The following is a 21,555-nucleotide window of genomic DNA, read 5'->3' on the forward strand; positions in this document are numbered from 1 at the left end:
GTTAAAATCATCCACGAATTATAAACACAAAACCTGTCGGGCTATCGCTCGGTTCATCAAAGTTGCACGGGATAAGGTGCGCGCAGGCCGCCGTGGGAAAAGTAACCATGCCACAAGGGGAGAGACAGCGTCTCCGAATAGACCTGCCGAGGATTACCGCAAGAGTAAAATAATTAAAAACGGCCAACTCAAACGTTTCCAAATGTTCCAGGAGCGGCTTGTTTTGTACAACAATGTTATATAACCGCCGTCCCTACGTTTGGGGAGGGGGGGGGTTTCTTTTAGTCAGCTGCCGCGAACGAAAAACGTAAAAACAAGTTGTGAAACCGTGACGAGCGCTGCCCGCGCCCCTCAAGGGGCGGTTGCACCAGACTCCCCCACTCACGTGGCGGCAGTCACCGCCGCCACCGCCACCGGCGCCACCGACCCCCTCGTTACCAGGAGGAACACCAGCACGAGCGCGTGGCGAGGCAAACGACAAACGCCGAAACGTGCGCGCCAAGAGGTGGCGGGAGGCCAAGAAACGTTCCTTCTTCTAGGGCAGGGGTCGGCAACCAAAATAACAAGAAGAGCCATTTCTTTCCAATTCGGTACAAAATTCAGTATTTCAAGAGCCGCAATGCATCTGAGTACATACTGTACTCACGTACATATTGTCAAGAAGCAGCCCGTAAAGAGCCGCATGCGGCTCCGGAGCCGTAGGTTTCCGACCCCTGTTCTAGGGGGAATATGTAAAAGCAGCCACCTGTTTGCATTTTAATCACCACCAGCCGTGCTCAATCCACTGTTGGATGAAGGCCTCTCTAAGCCAAGGGCATTCTTCGCGATCCTGCGACATCATAGTCCGCCTTCCACTTCACACTCTTAATCCACGGGTTTTTATTTACATCTCTCGATGGGAATGCAGGAAGCATGCTCGCTTCTCAATGCTCCGTGCGTCTCTGCTCCGCACGCTTCTCCGTGCACTTTTCAGCTTTTGTTCCATCCTCTTCGCATCTGCGTTTGACAATTATGTTGTTGTTGCTGGTGAATTTGTATGTTGTTAGATTTTTTCACGAACAATGCCAAGAGCTAAATCGGCACACTGTGTCTTCACGAAACAAATGCCGCTTTGTGCTTTTATGTGGGCAGGAACGGTTAAACCCAGTGGCACTGGTTCATCTGGCTACACCTTGTTGATGAGACCGAATTAAATCAAAATAGGTCATGGGAACCGTGCGTAAACACCGGCACTGGGAAGGTGCGCACACCTTCCAACGATTCATTTGTGTTATTTGTTGACGCTAAATAATAATTTGGCAACAATCGTTTGGCAAAACATCTTCAAACTAAATGAAGGGCGATTATTATTTTATAAGGTTGAGGTGCTGGGGGTAGTGAGCGTGGCAGCCCCCCACCGCCCACCCCCACAGCGTGTGTAGTTTTCCAGGTGAGGTAGCGGTGGCGAATGTGATGTCCCAGGTGTGCGTGTGCGGATGTTTGTGCGTAACGAACGTCGTGTCCCAGGTGGGAGCGTGTTGCTGGCCGAGTGTGTGCGTATGTGTAGTGAGCGTGCTGCCCCAGGTGTTTAAGAATATGTGGCTGCGAAAAATGTCCACGTGATAAGCTGCTTCGTTGAGCTGTCAATTGTGAGAGCCAGCTCGCTTCTGAAAAAAAGCCACACAGCTGAGTGGGCTTTTACCTGGTAAAATTAAAAGTTTTTTTTTGTTTTTAGTGTTTACGTGAAGTCTGATGTCCCATGCCACTCACAGGTAGTGAGCGTAGTGTCCCAGGTGAGGGTGTGGTGGCGGCGGTGTTATTGAACGTGGCATGTGGCCCTCAGGGGTGGGTTTGGTTGCGAACTTGATTGCAATGTTCCGGTCGTAGCGACCGCGTGCCCCGTTCGTCCGTTGCCGGCGACGCCGCTTTTGTTTGTTCTGACCGGAAGCCAGCGTCACCCGCGGGGTGCAGGCTCGTGAGCGAACGAAGCGCCGCGCCCCACCGTGGCAAGAACACAAATTCCTGTCCTCTCCCCGCTCGTGGCGAGCTTACACCCTAAATAACTCTCACCTTTACAGGTGCGGCGAGCGCGCGCTAACCGGAGCGCGTGCCCGCACGTGCTCTTAGCGCCACCTAATAACCCGATCGGACGTCACCCGCACGGGAACATTGTGACTAAAATACACGACTGGCCGTGACGTACCGGGCCGATGGGCGCTAAAAACGAGTGCGAAAGCTGTTATGCACACACGCGCGCGTGTGTGTGTGTAATAGTTTCCGTTCGCAAACATCGGTCACGGTAGTCTGCGAACACCGCACTTGTGTATTAGCAAGAGGGTTAATAATAGTCCTTTACAATACCGTCGATACATATAAATTACCCCGTAATCTTGCTTGAATGCGTCGAGAATGATAGTGTTCACAGACAGGTGTTTAATGTCGGAGTAATGTCTGTGTCATTGTTACGGGTCAGCGAGCTGAACGTAAGAAAACAACCAGAATAGAAGCTTCCAGCCTCTGAGTTACTGGTGCCCTGCAAACGATGATAGCAATTCCAAACAAGGGGACACGGCAAGCAATTTAAGATACAGGCTATCGCTACAAATATTATTCATAATAAAGTTTTTTTTTTGGGTTAGATCACGTGTTCATGTGTCGTTAACCCACCATAGGAGTGGCACCCAGAGGTCAGCGCTCAGAACAAGGGGACTCCAGCAACACAATCAGACGATAAGGGAAGTCCTAGCAGGACGTGCAGACTGTGTAACAACGGGGAGACCTACAGCCAGACGGCAGAGATGGTCTTCCTCTTGCGTATGCCATTTTTGGGGGATTTACTACAAAGTACAAATCGATGTCGAGGTTTGATGTCCCCATTGGACTGCTTCTGGAGCAGGCGCGTGGGTTTGTTTTACAACGATCCCATTGGGACGGTCGGTTCACGGTCCGAGATGTCGCGACCACCACCGCAGGTCACAAACGTGACTCTCGTTAATTTTCCATTCACGGAGAAAGTGTCCCACATCTTCCACGGAGCGTCCGGGTCCGGTTCAAGGAGACGGTTGAGACTGTTCTTAGGGTTGACCTTGGGCAACGGGTCTCGAGTTTGCCACAAACTGTGGGCATCTGACAAAGGGAGCGACAATCGAGGGGTGACGGCGACGGTACCCCATGCCTGTCAACCCCTGATCAGTGCCCTACCTTACTACAGACCAATTCAGACCTTATCGGTCACCCCGTACCCCTTATAAACCTCAACGTTCATCCTACAAAGTCCCATCACAAGTAAGAAACACAAACAAATAGACGAACATTATTTTTTTTGCCCGTATTGGAACGGCTGTACGCCCCATGGATCTGAAAACTCAATTTCCCTGTACAAGAATACGGGGTAAACCGTATGGGTTGACAGCTATGGCACCTGCGACACCACAGCACGCCATGGGCTTTAAAGTTTCACCGGACCGGCAGCTCTTCCCAAACCTCACCAGGTGCTAACGATAATAATAAGCCAGTCACGTCCGATGTAAACATACGTGAAAGCTTCGGGGGAGGGTGGGGGGCAGTTAAGTTACTTTGAATTGAACTTAGCGCATCGCTCGGCTGCACGAGGAAGGGAAATGACGCGGTCGAGAGAGGGCAAGCAAACGGCTCGGGGGAAAGCCAGCGAGGGTGCGCTGGCATTCAGAGCACTGAGGCATCCAACAACGGTGAGATCCGGGTCCGTTGGTCACTGTGGACAGAGCAGTGTCGGGTTTCAAAAGGCAACGGAATCACTCGGAACGCAACGTTCACACGCACGTATAAACATGTCATTGCACTCGTACGCGTACGCAGCATTACAGCATGCACGCACGTGGACGCTGCATTCAACGCGCTGTTTGTAGAACTATGAACTGATTTTTTGTAAATTATATATTGTTTTCTTCTGTTATGGAAGTCATTTGACAATGCCCCACCATGCAGGTCAGTACGGGTTTGATGAGGGATGGGGGCCATGACTGGTTGAGACATCACTCCCCACTGATGTTAGCCGTGGCTGAAAATCAAACTCGAGCAGATGGGCTCGTAGTGCAGCGAGATAACCAATTCGCCACCGCTCCCCGCCCCCCCCTCTCCCAAAAGTGTAAAAGTACAACTTTATTTATTTGCAACGATCAGAATTAATTGTTTACCGCTGTCCATTAGAATATGTTGACCTTTTTGTGTTACACAACAGGCAGCCGGGCGATCCTTAATAAACCAGAGTATTCTTGACTAAACACAAGCACCGCAGCTCACGGATGGAGCCACAGTCCCAGCCCCTCGACCCCCCGTCCCTAGATCACAGAATCAATTCTAGTTCCTGCATCTCATCCACTGATCCACTCAACTCCCAGCGTGGCTTTTCATTCATGTTTTAAACTACATCACATTCGTTATTGATTATTATTCATTACGAAAAGGCTGACTCGGTCCAATCAGCCTCATCACGATTGTCATTCTCTCTGGGATTGTAAAAATGAGCACTAACCAGTTACAAGTGTAAATGCTTTTCATCCTTGCTTTCATACTCCACGTCGTGTTAGGCTCTTTTTGTGTTAATGATGCGTACTTGTTTCGGTCGGGACTGCTGTCACACAACCACCGCGTCCCTCTGCACGAGGTCAACTCGTCGGCAACGTTCACTTCAAAGAGAGCGGCGCTGCGTAACGGTGTTCGTACGAAAATTCCCCCGTGACCAATATGCAAAACGCAAAAAAATTCACTGCCCCTGAGCAATTGGTTACACACACGGCCCTTGCCAAAGAGATAAGGGGACCTCAAAGCGAGCGCACCTGGTTAAATAAGGAAGTTTAACGGAACGCTTTCGACATCTCGCCTCTGCCAAGAGTGGCTCTAACCACCGGGTTATCTGGTCTCCACCCCCCCCACCACGCTCTTTCAAAATACACACAAACAACGCAAGACGTAGGTTACGTAGCCAAAATCGGGATTCATAATACATTTTTGGGTTAGGCCACGTAGTCAACATTTGATTGAACTCCTGGTTTTCGTGACATGAGGATGCTTGATGCAGTTTCAAGCGAAATCGTTGTTAAACTGTACTGGCAGGCGCTGAAACAATGATAATTGGGGGCATTATCAAACGCTTGTACACCGCGTGGCAATTCAATTTATTTGGCCGCGTTGGTGGAGTGGAGGCTTTCACGGTAAATATTTGGCTGAATCGCAAACGTGGCCTTACCCAAAAATCAATTACGAATCACGTAAAAAAGGTGATGTAACAGCGCATAACATGCGTCTGGCTGGCCCCCGGGTGGCTTAAATAACGCAACGGCAGAAAGAGGACGTTACAGGTCACAGCAGGCCAACACGGCGGTGGCGGTGAGCGCGCAGGGGGCCAGCCATGTTTTCCTCGCGAGGGGCGATTCTAAAGCGATTCGTGACCAATACATCACCGCCCGTGAGCAACGCTCGCCCTCCCCCGCTGCCAGCCCCCGCACGCACTCCACCGTGAGCCCCCCCCCCGCCCCAGCGCGCTCCCCCACCACACTCTCGCTCACCCGAGCCAGCCGCCCCCCCACCCGCCAAACCCCTCGCCACACCTGCAACGCTGCCTGGGCCACCCGCAAAACCTGGCATCAATCCCGCCACCGCTACGTGAACTTGTAGAAAGTAATCGCGCTGCTTACACAGTGTGTGCACCCACGCACGCACACACGGACGCGCAGAGAATGGGGCCTAGGTTTGGGGGGGGGGAACGGGCAGCGAGCGGATAACTCGCTCGCTCGCCCGCTCCCAAAACAGCAGAGGTGGTGCCAAGGGGCAGGCGGCCCAGACTGGAGGCCGTGCGTGCAGTGCCAACGCAACAGCGTTAAACCCACAAGCCGCACAAACATCGCTGTATATGGATGCCGCGACAATACGAGGTGGCCGGGTGGCTCGGAGGATTAAACGTGCTGTTTGTGGAGCGCCTGACTCACAATCACGAAGGCGGCGAGTTCGAATTCAGGTCAGAGGCCGACTCAAAACTATTGTACCTCTGGGGAAAATAAAGTAGGTACCCGACAGCGATTCGCTTGCTCCATGAAGTAATTGACCGCTGCCACGAATAAGAACTTGCACTTTCCACCACTGGCTCCAGGCTACCATTAGAGATGGAACACTGCCCTATGTTACTTGGACATATGTGAAAAGGAGCTTTATAGCTCATAGGATTCCTCCAGTCTGATTCTGATGTTCGTTTGAGCAGGAAAACACAGTGGTTTGATTTTGACTTGTAGGAGTGCTGAGCCAGTGTGACTGAGATGATGGCTGTGAGTCCCAAATTTCCACCCAAGATTGAACCCAGACTGTTCTGTGCGTTGGGCTCGATGGTCGAGAGCTCTTGGTTTTTTTTTCCACTTAATTTCAGTACACACCAGCAATTACTCTCCACATAAGAGTTGAAGAGGCAGCATTGATCACTCGTTAGGTAATTTTTGAGGTCTGGATGGCCCTCGTTTCTCAGCGACATCTTTGGACCGAGAGGCAATGGTCACGGGTCCTCATAATAAGATCCACAAACGAACCACAAAGCCCGTGATGACGGCAAGACGACTACGAAGAAATGTAAAGAGGCCCTGCGAGTAGTTGTGTTGTGTCTTTTGGGTTCGGTTGTCACCTTGACGTGAGGATCTCTGCCCTGTGCAAGTTGATTCAGAAAATAAAAGTATTTTTCTGTACTGGGTTGTTTCCCCAAGTTGTGGACAACCCTTTGATCGATTTGGCTTGGAGGGTTAGTCCCTAATAGCAACGCAAAATTACACAAAATATTTATTAATTTTGCAATAATCGCGACGGGAGTTATTGCGAAGCCACGTTACAGACAGACAGATGGACCGAGACAGACGGGCAGAGCTAAATGCGTGATCCCGCTCTCTCGACTTTAGTTGGACAGCGTTCAAGACGAGCGTTGCTTGGGCGCCACTGCTGCGTTCGTTCTTTGTTCAAGCGAGGCCACACCGCGGAGTGAAGCGCGACGAGCCTTACGTGACGTGACCGTACGGGGCGGGCTCCCCCGCTTGCCCCCCGCGGGTAAGGAGACGTCTCAGCGAGAGTTTTAAGTGGCGGCACCGATCAATCACGGCGTCTGACCCGAGCCAGGGGTGGGCCCCTGTCCGTGGCACGGCGATTAACACGGCTGGCTACGTACGGTGCGAAAGAAGTTCGACGTACATGCACAAACCAAAAGCGCGGACAGAGGGACAACAATGGTTATGGGTCCTAATGCAGGAATCGCAAAGTGAACGTGACCGTAAGGAAGAGAAGACATTATTTAGCCACTGACGTGTGGTCAATGTCGTCTAAACCGTGACCACATTTGTGAATTTGGTTCTAAGCAAAAACTTTAGATTATAACAGGTAAGGCCCACTGAGCTATTTCAAAAGCGTTCTTGAGAACAGCATTTTGTGTTTAGTTTGTTTTCCTAGCCACCGCACCTCTAATTACCACGGTTGGCTACGTACGGTGCGAAAGAAGTTCAGCATACATATAAATGATAGCTCAACGAAGTGGCCTTTTGCGTAGCAGCCAAATACTCTAAAACGCTCGTTGATTCGAAGTTTAGAGGGGAAAACCGTAGGACCCCGACACGACCACGGGAAGAACATGCAAACTCCAAATATACAGCGTGTGTCAGGGTCAGGATCGAATCCACGACCTCCTGCATACAATGAGAGGTAGTTAACATCTCGCCACCGCGGCAGTTCTACGTTCGTGCTTCAGCCGACGACTTCCGCTCCAATTCGGTGACCATGGGATAGGTTTGGATTCAAAAAGCCAAAGCCGCAGGCTCAAGTCCGTGCAGCAAAACACGACCACTCGTGTGCTCCGACAAAGACACCGCGCGCCCAGCCACGGCAGCTGGAAAAAATCACGCCAATATCCTTTCAAGATTAGAAGGCCATGAGGCTGGCGGGTTTTTATAAAGGATGCTTTTGTTGTTTTGTGTGGAGGGACAGATGTACGGAGACGCGTTGTCCGCTTGTCCGTTTTGTTTCGAGATTGAAAGTGGCTTCTCCTGACTGACCGCATGGCATTGATGTACCACTTGCAGTGATGTTGCAGGGCAAAAAAAAGGCAAGTGATGCGAATGCGTGGAATTTCTCCCCCTTGCGACAGCGTGTCTATTCGCCGGACCTTTGCTGCTCGAGGCATAGGTCGTGACTGCAGGTTGAAGCAGCGCAGCCATCCATCCTTGCAGGCAGATCTGGCCCCAGGTGACTATTATCTGCTCCGAAACCTCAAGTCCCACCCACGTGGGGCCCGATTTGCGCGGGATAAACCTTTTGATAGATGCTTTGGAGATGTGGTTCGTGGAAACACAATTGAAACAGCAAAACAGGTGCATCGATGTTACGGAGGTCACGGCAGCAGCTTCATTTTTTTGCACAGTCAATGGCTTTATTCCCACTGCTGCTCATTACCAATTGGTACATTATTAAAGATCCCGTTATGACCTATTTGTAAATGTGAAAAATTAGAAAAAACTAAACTGCGAAACGTCAACCACCGTTCGTACGTAGCGAGTGACTACAGTTTCCAAGTTTCACGGCCTTACGAAAGATATCCATCTCAATGGGTTATCACCTGGCTAATTTAAAGGACACTGAAATTGTATTTGCGTTTATTTGTTTGCAAGCGACTGGTTCGCCGCCACGAATGCCAAGAATGTTCATGATGGCTCAGAGGCAGCTGATGTTCTACCAAAGGATATTTTTAAGGTCACTAGGTGAAAAAAATGTGGCCCTAATTATTTTTTTTCACGGAATGTTTGAGCTCAAATGCAGGGTGACCAAATGTTGTACTTGTTCTCTAGTGGGTTCTTGCAAGGTCAGATAAAGTTGTTTTTTTATTTTACTTAACCATATTTTGTCGCATTTGCAGGTGACACACGACCATTCTATATATTTATAAACCTTTAACTGTGTTCCCAAAAGTTGCAAACAACAACATTCTGTGCCTGTGCGTTTTTTGGTCACCCATTCCAAAATGAATAGGCTGGCATCCGACCAAATTATCTCTCGCGTAAGGAGCACGTACCCTCGTCTCGCAAGAGAGAACTGACCCTCTGACCCAGAAACCGCTCAGCACATGCAGCAGGTCAGGGCTGTGACAATGGCCCAGTCTGGATTCCAAGCTGAAACATCAAGTGACATCATGGCGCCGAGAGCTAAAAGAAAAACACGCGGAAAAAAAAACTTACGTCCGAAGTTCAAACCACTTCACTTGACGGACGGCACAAGACGACAGAGCGTCTGAAGAACCCCGAGCGAGCGAGCGCGAGAGCGCGTGTCCTCGCCTAAACCTGCCTGCACCTGCCACGCGGCCGTGCGGCTCAAGCGACGCAGTGAGCACTTCACCCCGCGGAGGAAGGCGGCACAAGAGGGGAAACGCAAGCGGCGAGCAGTGGCCTGTCGCCTAGAGGCAGCGTCTACCCCCCACCACCGCCATCACCCCTGTCAGTATCTGCCGTGGCCAGGGTACAAGGTCCGGGTGGGCAAGCGCGCAAACAAGGAACGGGAGCCAGGGTTTCCACCTCTAAGGCACAAAAACAAATCTTTGTTCGAAGGGCCTCTCATGACACGAGAAGAGAGCATTGTCTTCAGTGCTTATTTGTTATTTTTTTAATAATTATTATTATTAAGCAGCTTCAATCAATAACAACAAAAATGGCACTTTTAAGGTCACGGGAAGAATTGCAGATTTCAAAGGGCACGGGACATCCTGGGTAAAACCAGGACAGGTGGCAACCCCTACCAACAGCAGCAGCTGCGATGAACTCAGGCTTCTAGAGCCCAGCCCTGGGTGCTGATGGAATCGAGTGGCTTTTCAAAGGCCACTCCAGCCCAGTGCTACGAGCATTCCTGAATGACATGTCTGGGCAAAACAGCCATAAACAGGTCACGAGGGCGATGTTGTTGCAAGGAACTTTCCATCCATTGTGATTCACTCGCCTATGACCAAATCACCCGGAATGCACCCGGTCCCGTCAGACCTTAGGAAGCTAAGCATAATTGAGCCTGGACAGTGTGTGGGGGCGGGCATCCACCGTGTGTTGTGCGCTGCTGCGGGACTCTGACAGCAGTGGCGACACATCCGTTGTTGGGCTATACTTCTGTGCGTCAACAGCTCGGCTCTGATCAGCACGGTGAAGTATAGCTAAACAACAAACGCCCACGACCCGCACGGCATAGGGAGGTTCTCATCCAGCAGTGGTTAGTTTCCTCATATCATACTGGCCCTCACCAAGGGATCGTGGAATTTGCACCGAACTACAAGCTCAGGACCACTGATGGAAAACTGACCTGCATTGATTGTTTGAGCAAGGTGACACGTTCGCCCGACTCTAACTGGAACACGGGTCAGTATTCTGTGTCATACGCAGGTGCAATGCGTGTGAAAATACGATTTGTAAAATTGTACACTCGTGTCACTGGAAATATGTAAAATTTCACGTAAACCTTTTCGGGAAAAGAAGGACTTCCTGAACCTCAAATGCCGATAGAGCAATGCCCAGTCGTGCATTGCACTAAGTGCACAGTGCACACGCATATGTAAAATACATTTATACACTTGTCAACTGTGCGTAGCACAACAAGCAATGACAGTTTGAACACTTTAAATAGATAAGGCGTTCACAATGTAGCTGCAAAGCAATAGCATGGCAACGATCAACTGAGATGGTCTAACGATTTTAAATGTGGCTTTGAGTGGCGGCCGGATGACTCAAGAGGGCCGATGATGATATTCCCGTGTAAAAAGCCACCGAACCAGTTTTACTAAGATCCTGGGTGAAAATCCCAGCATCCCATTCAATTCATTAAATCGGAAACCACAAGTCACGCTTGCAAGCATTACAACCGCACAACTCTTGCCAAAAACGCCAAGCCTCTGTAAAGCACATTGTACGCATACCTACACACAACAGGTACGTGTCCAGAACGAGAGTTAAAAAATAAACTCTTCCCCCCCACCACCGCCCCTGCCCCACGGGTTCTGAACGGCAACGGCACGCAATCGTGCCATAAAGCAGCGTGTCGCAAGAGCGCTCCTTGAATGTTACATAACCGCTCGCTAATCCGGGTGCGAGCGTGCGCACAGGGTGACCTCGGGTTCCAGCGACGCTACAATCCTTCGCTTGGCGTCGCCGAGGCTCGCCATGCGCCGGCGCGTGACCTCGCCCTTGTCGCCCGCCACCATCTCGGCGGCCGGAAGTCGTGTCTTTCAACTTTACCGGTCATGCAGCGCGCGCGTACGTGCCAGCAAGCGTACGTGCGAGTGAGCGTACGAGCGAGCGTACGTGCGTGCGAGCGTACGTGCGTGCGAGCGTACGTACGTGCGTGCGTGCGTGCGTGCGTGCGAGCGTGCGAGAGAGCGTGCACCCTCGCGCTCTTATCCCTGGGTGAGCGCCCCAATTAACGCGCGACCCGTTTGGTTTGGTTTAGCTCGTATCACCGGTGCAAAACAGTGCGTCCTCAACATCGATGCTGAGGTCAAGAGGTCATCGCGGCCAATGTCGCTGGTGCCACCACAACCTGGCTATTGCTTTCTTCCTTCTGCGAGATTGCATAGACGCCCAAACTCAAAGGTCTGTTTTTTTATCTCATCAAACCATCATCTGGCTTTTACATCTTTCCTTGGATAGTCAACATATCCTTCGAGGACCACTCTTATCGTCTTATTACCACCAGCATCAGGCTTTAGGCCTTCCCCTTGGGTTGCTGACCTCTGGGTACTCAATCCAAAAGTTTCTGGAGTTTTCGTGCAGAACTTGTTTTCTCCCACATGCTATGATTCTCAATAAAGCAAGTGATCAGTTACAAATGAACGTGATAAAGTCAAGGGATGATTCTCATACAGATTGTTTTCATGAAGCCACCGGAAGGCTTATTTAATTCAGCCAATGATAACGCAAGATGCATTCATACCACAGAAGGCATGTGGATATCAAGGGATCTCCATACACTTGTGAACAACACCAATCTATCTACATGTTAAATTACGTCAGCCAGTTGACTGGTTATATCTCTATCAGGAATGTTCAGAATTTACAGAGCAAGAGGTTTTTTTTATCTCAATTATGAATTAAAATGTAAAATGTTCAGTATAAACATTACAACTGAATTATTTACTCTTGCGAATGAGGTCACAAGGGCCCTGTCCAGTTCACTTCATAGGTGGTAACAAACTTTAATCATCATCATCATCATCCTCAACCATGATCAATCCACCGGTCGATGAATGCCTCCTGAAGCCGTCACCGTCTCCCGTGACCTCACGATGTAACAATGCACCTGGCACCTGCACACGGCGCTGGCCATCGCTTCGTCTCCGCCGTAGACTCCCGTTCAGGGGGCGCTCCCTCCCTTGGCTGTCACTCCCTACCGATATTCTCGACCATCGTCCATCAGTCCTCTCTAGCCACGACGCATCCCACCCAATCCCGCTTACTCTATTTCGTAACGGACAAAAGTTCGGTAAAAGGACGGCTGGGCAATAAAGGCCACTGGGCTGGAATAGCCACTGGGCTATCCAGCCTCTTTGCCTGGTATCAACACCGCACACTGTACAGACGCACAGACGCAACCACAAGCGCAGACTTGGCAGCTGTCAGTCCCCGTCTGTTCATCCGCCCATCTGTCCCCCGGTGCTCGCTGGACTTAACTCGATGTGCTCCGAGGGATGCGAGGAACGGGACGCGGTTCGCTGAGCGACTGAGGAAATGAGAACGCTGGGTCCCGGGCACGGACGGATTATCAACAGTGGCAAACTCCCCAACAGACAAATCGCTTCAACACGTAGGCTTTCGCGACCGATATTATTTAAGATCGAAACAGGTGTATTTCTCCACAATTATGGCTGTCGCCTGATGAGGCCGGTTGTAAACGCCGGCAGAACGTCATATTCGAATTGTAAATGTAGTGGGTTCACTCTCCAACACACAAGCGGTGTGCTGAACGAGTAACTAATTGGCACGTTTTGTATACGTGACGAACCTTACTAATCGGCTGTGTCGGGTGGTGGTGGGTTTAACGACACATTTATATTTAATCCCTCCCATCCTTGCCAAGCGCTTGGCGGAATACGGCCGTGGGCAATGCTGGCAGCGTGGCTCAGCGCGACAGGCATGTGACGAACCTTTTTACTTTTCACCCTGAGAGACGGCACTTTCGCTCAGAACACCGAGGCATTTGTGTTCGGCGAGGAAGGAATTTATGTAACGCGTACTACAGCGCGCATTGTGTCTTATGCACAGAGGAGCGCGTGTCGGTATTGTGACAATAGGCGTCGCTTCTTGCTACATATTTTTTAAATACTCGGTGGGTTGTTCAACACGAGGAGCTTAAATATTTCTCCACAGCTATGACTGAACGAATGCCATTCAGAGGTCGCATTTTAATTCTCTGGTATTTGCAAGTCTAGATGTTAACCGCGAGCGCTTCCATATGCGTGCCTTTAAAATGCACAACTCCTTGAAAAATGCAAATACGTTAGAAGCCTGGTCAGCTCTAAATTATGCCTTTTTTTTTTGCATCGCTGTCCTTCAGTGAACAAAGGACGGCTGGGATGTTTAACGCACGGTCGGCCGAGAGATTTGTCAAGAGTCAACGGGGTTTAAAGTTTCCATCCCGAACCGCACGGAGCTCGGAATTGCTTCGGTATTTGCAACCGTGGAAATAAAATCCCCGTAGAGGAACGAGCGGCGACGACTTGTTCCTGAGCCAGGTGGCGTTTACTTGAGATTAGCGTCGATTAGGAGGAGCGCTCACACGCACACTCACCTCCGCAGTGGCAAATAACGTGACGACCAAGGAGAACGACCGTGTTTGTCTCAACCCACGCTGCTTGTGTTTCCATGACCGGCTTATAAGTTGGCCTAGAGCTGAGCTGGAGCTGAGTTGGGGCCAAGCCAAGAGAAGCAAAACAAGGGCCGAACACGCCGGGCGGAACGATTCACCGACTCCAACAATTCGATTCAAGAATATTATTTTTTTGTTTACATTGCGGTGGCCATTAACATAATATACAAATTGAAAAACATATCTACACACACATGCAACCATGAGCTGATGAAACTACTTGAGCCGATGCATCGAAGGTCGAAAAAATTAGCGTCAAGGTGACAAGTTTCTTACACTCCTCCGAGAAATTGGGCCAGATTTCTTGTTTAAAAAAAACAAAGACGTAGCCGTCTGGACCTGGGGCTCGCCTGCTCACGACATCACAAGCAGCCGCTATTGGAGGACCTTGGGAGTGTCTCAACGTGCGGGCAGCCTGCGTGGGCCCAGGCAAGGGCAGTGATGCATACGTGCCACCTCAACTCCTAACTTCTGCTCTTCCACAATCCCCGCGTGGGCTGCGTCAGCAGACGAGCGAAGCCAGGGTCCCGGCATCACGTGTGACCCGGTTTGCGTTACCCTTCCCGTCACTGCCGGGAGGGGTGCCGGGTGAACGCGCGACCCAATCCTGCGCGGCGGGGTTTGTTTGAAGATTCACAGAGAGATGATCACCGTGTGCTGCTGTGTGTGATTAGGTCCGTAACGATGCGTGGATTAGTCTATTAAAATCGATTCCCGTGCCCGTAGCACACGCATATAATTGTGCGTGTGTGTGTGTACGAATCGATTGTTTACAGTTTACGCAAATGATATGCTGATGTTACATGGGGCGGGGGCGACCGATATTGCACTAAACGTGTCAGAGCAAACGGAAGGAAATATAAACAGGACGGTTCAAAAGAGAGGCAAAACGGGATTAATTGAGTGTTGATTCGAACTGCGACCCGCCAACTTGTGACATTTCGTCGAATCTCCGGTGAGCTGAATTGTTACGAACCAGGCTGCGATACTCCCGAACCTTCGGGGCTGCAAGGTGACCAGCAGCTGGCAGGACAGCAACTAGGTTGCTGCTCCATGTGCATGGTACTGCGGCACTTCACGTGCTGTCTTCTCAGATGAGTGGGTTTTTCCAGCTCCTCTCGGTTCCACCATCGTACCCCCCCCAGCCCCCCACTAGCAACAAAAACCGAGCCCCCACCGCCCACCCACCCCCCACCAACAGATTCTTGACACTCAGTGTGGAGGCTCTCCTGGACAAATAAAGAACTCATTTGTTATCATCACCAAAACAGCTGCGTTGTTGACCATTTCTAGCAAATTCCGCTGATCCACGTGGCCAAAGCGGGCGGCCCGTCGACTGCGTAGGCTTGCGCTGGTGCGCACAAGCAGCGGCGCGTAAACAGCCCTCTCTGCTACGAACCGCCCGTGTCACCTGACGTGACCTTCATCCTTTGTGGCCGTGTCACGGCGCCAGTCAGCGCCAAAGTACGTTGGGGTGGGTGGGGTTTAACGTGTACTTGTTTTTACTTTTGAGAAAACCTCCCCTTGCACAGACACTGGTAAACAGGCTTCGCTTGTGGTGGCCGGGGAGAGTGGGGGGGGGCAAGGGGAGGGGATAAGGGGGCGGGAGGGGGGCCTATCGAAGTTGCGCATTGACACCGACAGCCACCGATTGCAAAATGCTATAGTCACGAGAGGATGTTGTTCGCGTGCAGTGGAAAAACAACTTCTTTTTTTCGGCGCTTTTCACAGATTACATCCCGATTGCGCTCCCAGCATCGGGTCGGCGTGAAGTATTTTTCAATCCGCTGAAGTACCACCTCAACACAGCCGAGAAAGCCCCACCTACCGTGGGACACCCGCAAAGCGATGAAAGTCAAAGGTGCAGCCCCGCGATGACCTACTCGCACCGCCGCTGGCGGAAGGGGCCTCCACCAGAAAGAGCTCGCAGAGCGTATACTTTGGGCCTATTCTGCCAGACAATTTTTTTTTAAGAGTTAGGAGTGGCACCCACATTTTACCCCACCGACGCACGACCTGCCAATGGACTGTGGGCGCACACATTTAAGCTGCTGGGTGGACCGAGGTGGGGGTGCGGGGGGATGACTCAGGAAACTTGTACATTGCTTCAACTGGTTGACCTCTGGACTGGTTGACCTCTGGACTGCAAGTCTCGTCTGCTGAGCATTACAAAACAGGCAACGAACCTGATATGACAAGGGCCGAGCAGAGTATCCTTTAAACAAGCCATTTTACATAATCACTCGATTGCGCTGTATTCTGCTGTGCCAACGAGTGAGTGAGGGCTGGAAACCTGCTTTGCCAACTGTGCTTTGTTGGCAAACGGTTGGGGAACACAATCAGCAACAACGCATGGTTACAAGAACAACAACAACAACAATGCGTGGCTACCGCAGAGCAAACGGGTGAGATGTGAATTTAGCACAAAGCAACCTATGGGTGCAGGGGTGAGCTAGTTACTCAGATACAATTGACTCGATTGTTGATTAATTTGAAGAGCTGTTGCAAACTCACAATACTGTCACCTTCCTAAAAGTGCAAACAGTTTTGGAGCCTGGAAAACTGTCCTGAAAGAAAACTGGATTTTCTCCAGGTCCTCCGGTTTTCCTGATTATCCCCATTACATTTTATGTTAAATTAAATGTGCCTGATCTCACCAGATCTCAGAAGCTTAAGCAGAAACTGAGCCTGGTTGGCAATTGGATGGGGAACTCTCTGGGAACACCAGGTATTGTAGATTTCGGCTGCAAGGAGGGCAGTCGATGGCAGTAATAGCAATAGATTCTTGAATCTATCTGGGCGGAGATTTAAGTTAACTGAAATGGGCTCAACATCCCAATGCAGGAACCTCCTGAAAAATTATCAAAAGACTCGATGCAGATTTTCTGGATAAACCAAGGGCATTACGGTATTATTATTATGATTATCATTACAGAGCAACCTGCAAGATTATAAAGATGCGGCTCACATCAAGGAAACTTACTGCTAGCAACCGATGACCTGAATTCAAGTGTCTTGAGACACACCAAGACTCCCGTGTTTCTTTCGATACTCCTGGTATAGTCCACGCGTCGCACGCGTGTCCATCCAGCCGATCGCCACGACCGACCTGCAACTGAAGGCACCACGTTTCCGTGTGTGTGCGTTGTGTTAAACAAAGTTAAACACGGGCGTCTCTCTCTTTCACACGCAGGTCTCTATTGAACTCCCAGATATTGCACAACCTCCACGTGTTACATTGCTACTTTGCATAAACCACATTGCTTCTGTTTTGTAACCCACGCTGGGCTTTGTTAAACCATTCTAGGCGCTGGAATGGTGGAACTTGTTATCAGTAACATAGGGTAACAAAGGCCCCAGACAACCTAGGCGTGTGTTTACATGTCTCTCGTAAATGCCTCAACACAGGGCATGCTGTCACACCAGGTATCTTGAAAAACAACAGCTTCGCAATCTCTACGTGCAAAATAAAAAGAGTTTGTGCCCGATGGTGTCTGTTCCACGCTTTCCACATATGGTACATGGTGTATTCACGTAAACATTAGACTTTTAGGACTAAACACCAATAAGATGAATTACAATCCACAATGCGTTACGGTTTCAATGAATTTGCAATACATTTACCGATAACATAGAAAAAAAAACTATATACGTACGTGAAATACTTAATAGTGTAATTTTACACTTGAAAGTTTTACCCGTGGCACAGCATCACCACGTGAAGGGGGGGGGGGGTTAGAGTCAGTCGTGCAAAGGGCAACACGAGGCAGTCATGCGGGGGGGGGGGGGCGGTCAAGATGACCGGGAGGAGGGAGGGGAGGCTGGGAAGGAAGTCCCCAAGACGGATAACGAGGGCACGGCTCGAGATGATGAGCAACAAGAAGTAGAAAGACGGAGCGGGGCGGGCAAGAAGGGGAGAAAGGGGAAAAGGAACGACTGGGCCGAGATGCACCTCCAATTAGCACGGTCGGCTACGTACGGCGCGAAAGAAGTTCAACATACATATGTACATGTAAGGGATGATGAGAGGGCGACGATGAGAGGGGGGGGGGGGAAAGAGGGGGGGAGGGAAGAGAGGGAGAGAGCGAGGGAAGATGTGAGCAGAAGCGAACTGCACAGAGCGGAGTCTGTTTTCACTGGGGGCGGCGGGGAGAGGGGAGGGATTCAGAGTGGGCGTGACCACACAGAAGTCACGTGATTCACAGGAGCCTTGAGCTGATTCAGATATAACGACAGTAAGAAGTGATTTGACAAACATGTAAAAAAGGGTTAGGTTTAGGCCAGGGGTGGGCAACCTGCCGCTCTTTAAGGACCGCTCCGTGAGACGTCGTTAATTGAGGACCACCGCCGTCTCGTATTCGCCACGCAGTCCATTGCGGCTCTGGAAATAGAGTTTTTTTTGTTACCGAATTCTAAAGAAACGTCTCCTCGCTTTGGTTGCCAACCCCCTGGTTTAGGGTATTGAAGTGTGGCTCCCGCTGCAGCAGCAGAAACGACGGCCTTGATGTGCAGCCGGGGATGCAAGCAGGTGCAGGGGAGAAGCCTCGCAAATATTATTGCGGAAACTTGAACGCACTTCCCCAAAGAGTTTCGGAGAAACTATTGCAGCGCTTCCAAAACACGGAAGTAAATCTAAAAGTGGAAAACGCCAGTCAAGTATTTCATCCCAACGCAGCGTGGACGTGTTTACAAATTCACTCTCTCGTCCCAAGTAAAAATGAATAATAATCATCCGCACGTGGACAATATAAGGAAACTCATCAGGAACCACAAAATGCAGTTATTATTTTTGTATTGCTGAAATAAATTCCAAATGATTTCAAAAGCCTAAAAGTTGTATTCTTGAGCATTCTGGGTGTGAGCCTGAATACCGCAAGCAAAATAATTGATCCATTTTTAATGCAGCCCAGTAAATTGTGTAGGGTATTGTTGTTTGGACTACAGCTGGGTGACCTTATGCTCAACCACGTTGAAATTTGTGACTTGCATAGCACGCGGGCACAACATTAAACCGATAACCGCTATATCGCCGCCGCCCCCCCAACCGTGCCCTTCACCCTGCTCCCCCAAAGGAACGCTTCCAAAATCCGTAAACTGGGGCAACAATGCCCAATTCGGTTTCGTCTCCAGCGAGCTCACAGGCAAAGGTGGGGCGGCGCAGCACGTGTCTCGAAACGCGCTTCGCTTGGACTTGCGACGCCTAGCGGAGACATTTCATTCCCCGTCCGGGGGGCGCGGGAGCCGTACATTTGCGCGGGCGCGCGAGAGAGAGTAGCAGGGACATCGCCATGACGCTTGGGAGTCGGGCTGTTTAGTCACAAGCGGCTGAGGGCTCAAGAAGACGGGATTATAACTTTCACAGGGAAAAGAGCAAGGTGCCTCCATGCAGTGAGGAGCAGTTGCTAAATATAACTCTTACTGTATTAACATTCACAGTTTCTGCCGTCTCTTTCCTTGCTCAAGTCTGGGCAGCAAACATTTCTATTGGCCGCCCAAACCCGAAGGTGGAAATTACACGTTCCTATGGTGCTGGGGCCAGCCTCTCCGTACGATTGGCATTACAAACACCGCAACTTTTACAGAATGTACTGCGATAGCCAAATGCCGTATTTGGGCCATGACATTGGCACACAATGGCCTCCTCTTACGAATGACTGTCATTGGATCCTAAGCATCCATTTCGTAGCAAAAGGACATGCCTTGATAATGCCCCCGGAATAATTAGGAAACAGTGGTTGGAATCGAAGCCTGCAAAAATGATCTTGAGTGACAAACAAGACCCGGAGCCTGTGAGCCTCCCCTATCACGAACACGAGTCATCCTTCACATCCTTAAATGTTTTTGCCTTCTCAAAGCATGTATTATTTATCACCCAACTACCAAATCATCACAATCGGCGGTCTGCGTTGTTATTGAAATGTGCCGCGCTGTCGCGGTAACAGAACCCTTTCATGAGCCGGCGGCGTGTTATATAACATTGCATGCAGGTTTCATAATAGCTTAATTGAAAAGCAATGGAAAACACTCATTAACATAATGGGCTTCATTGAAATACAACAGACATTATTTACAATGAACGCCCCCCCCCCCGCCACCCACCCCCCCCTCAGGTTTCCCGGAAAGACGCCGCCTATACGCCCGGTGTTTGAAATGAGTCCACCTGCCGTGGGCATTGTTCATCTCCGATGACAACATTCAAGAGGTAAGAAGATTGGCAGGGGGGATGCTGCCGTTGCCACGGTGTTAAGTGTTGACCAGCTAACCGGCGACTTTGCGATCCGGGGAGTCGACGGTTCCATCCTATCTCCTGGCGCGGCAGTTGTAGACGACTGGGCAAGCCTCTTAAATATCCCGCCCGGCGGTGGGGTAAAGTGTGGGCACGTTCCACCTCGTAACGAGACGTCCAGCCAGCATGCAACGGCGGGACATAAATACCCCCTTACAAGGGGCTCTTCTCGAGTTGGGGAGGCCCTTACGCATGAGCAAACGCCGAGCCGCAGCAAGCCAACACACACGTCGTCACGGCGATTCTGCGACGACTGACCGATGATTAGAAAAAACCATAATAGCAGCAACTGGCTGGGGTGGGTGCGTACGTGCGCACGTGCTCACGTGGCGAACTGTTTGCTGCTTGCTGGCTTTTCCCCCTTTTGCCCGGAGAGTTTGTGTGCTAAGCGCCGCGGGTTTCCACCAACCAGCGGCCAACGTGACCCCGCGAGTAGGACGGGGACTGGGAGGCCTTGGGTGATGTTGGGGGGGGGCAGTGGGGGTCAGTGGGGGGTGGAATGAGGGGGAGCTGGGGGGGGGTAGCCATAAGCGTAGCCACCGCTTGTGTCTGTAATATGCCGCCCCTGAGAGCCCAGCAGTTGGCAGTGTCTGCACAGGTCGCGCTTAGGCGCTGTCTGGGAGCCGATGACCGTCAGGGTCGTTACGTTTTCGTTTCCCAGCCTTAGCTTGTTTACAACGCTTCCCAGTCCTTAATCGCTACATCTGATCAGGCGCACTGCCCCAGTGTAACAACGGTACAGGGCCTGCCCACCACTGCCTTAGACTTGCGCGCTGAGAATAATTTGATTCCGCTGCATAAGATTTTTTTTTCTTCTCACGGGAAATAAATAGAATGCGAGTTCGCTGTGCTACCGGTGATTTGGCCTTAAAGACTCTGCGATAGCGTTGGCGATGGTGAACCATTGCCTGCATCTGCACCACAGCTCAAATCGCAAATGAGAAATATCCCAAAGCCACCCCCCCCCCAATAAAATACCAAAAAAATAAACCCCGGCCTACGTGAGTCTCCCTTTGCAGGCACACCAATACACCCGAACCCAGCGAGATGAATGGCACCAGTTAGTTAGACAGTTAGAAGTGATGCAGATTTAATTCTGAGCCAACCAAAGTGCATGTGGGCGCTCAGATAAGATGCAAACATAGAAAGCCTTCGTTTGGTCGCCTGAGCCTCCAGCGGTAGCAGTGAACACTGGGAATGCTGAGATTGCCTGAGCCCAGCTGAGCTTTTGGCACCGACCATGAATCGTAAAGAGTCCTCGCATTGGTGACACGACTCTGGCTGGCTCTCCCCGAGTTCCCCCAGCAGTTGAGAGCGAAACTTCACGATTCAAATAGTTGCGTTGGTGCGGACGAGCCTCGTGTACCGACACCGAGTCTCAAAAAATCCCAAAGATAAAAAAA

The 21,555-nt window shown here is 50.6% G+C and overlaps 1 protein-coding gene across 1 annotated transcript in view; it reads right to left on the minus strand.

Annotated features, from left to right (window-relative positions):
* The window catches only part of LOC144950055 (insulin receptor substrate 1-B-like), a 51,953-nt gene that overhangs the window by 17,524 nt on the left and 12,874 nt on the right, over positions 1–21,555 (minus strand). The gene's annotated exons all lie outside the window — the stretch shown is intronic.

The sequence above is a fragment of the Lampetra fluviatilis genome, chromosome 56 (genome assembly GCF_964198595.1).
Source record: "Lampetra fluviatilis chromosome 56, kcLamFluv1.1, whole genome shotgun sequence".
NCBI classification, from domain to species: domain Eukaryota; kingdom Metazoa; phylum Chordata; class Hyperoartia; order Petromyzontiformes; family Petromyzontidae; genus Lampetra; species Lampetra fluviatilis.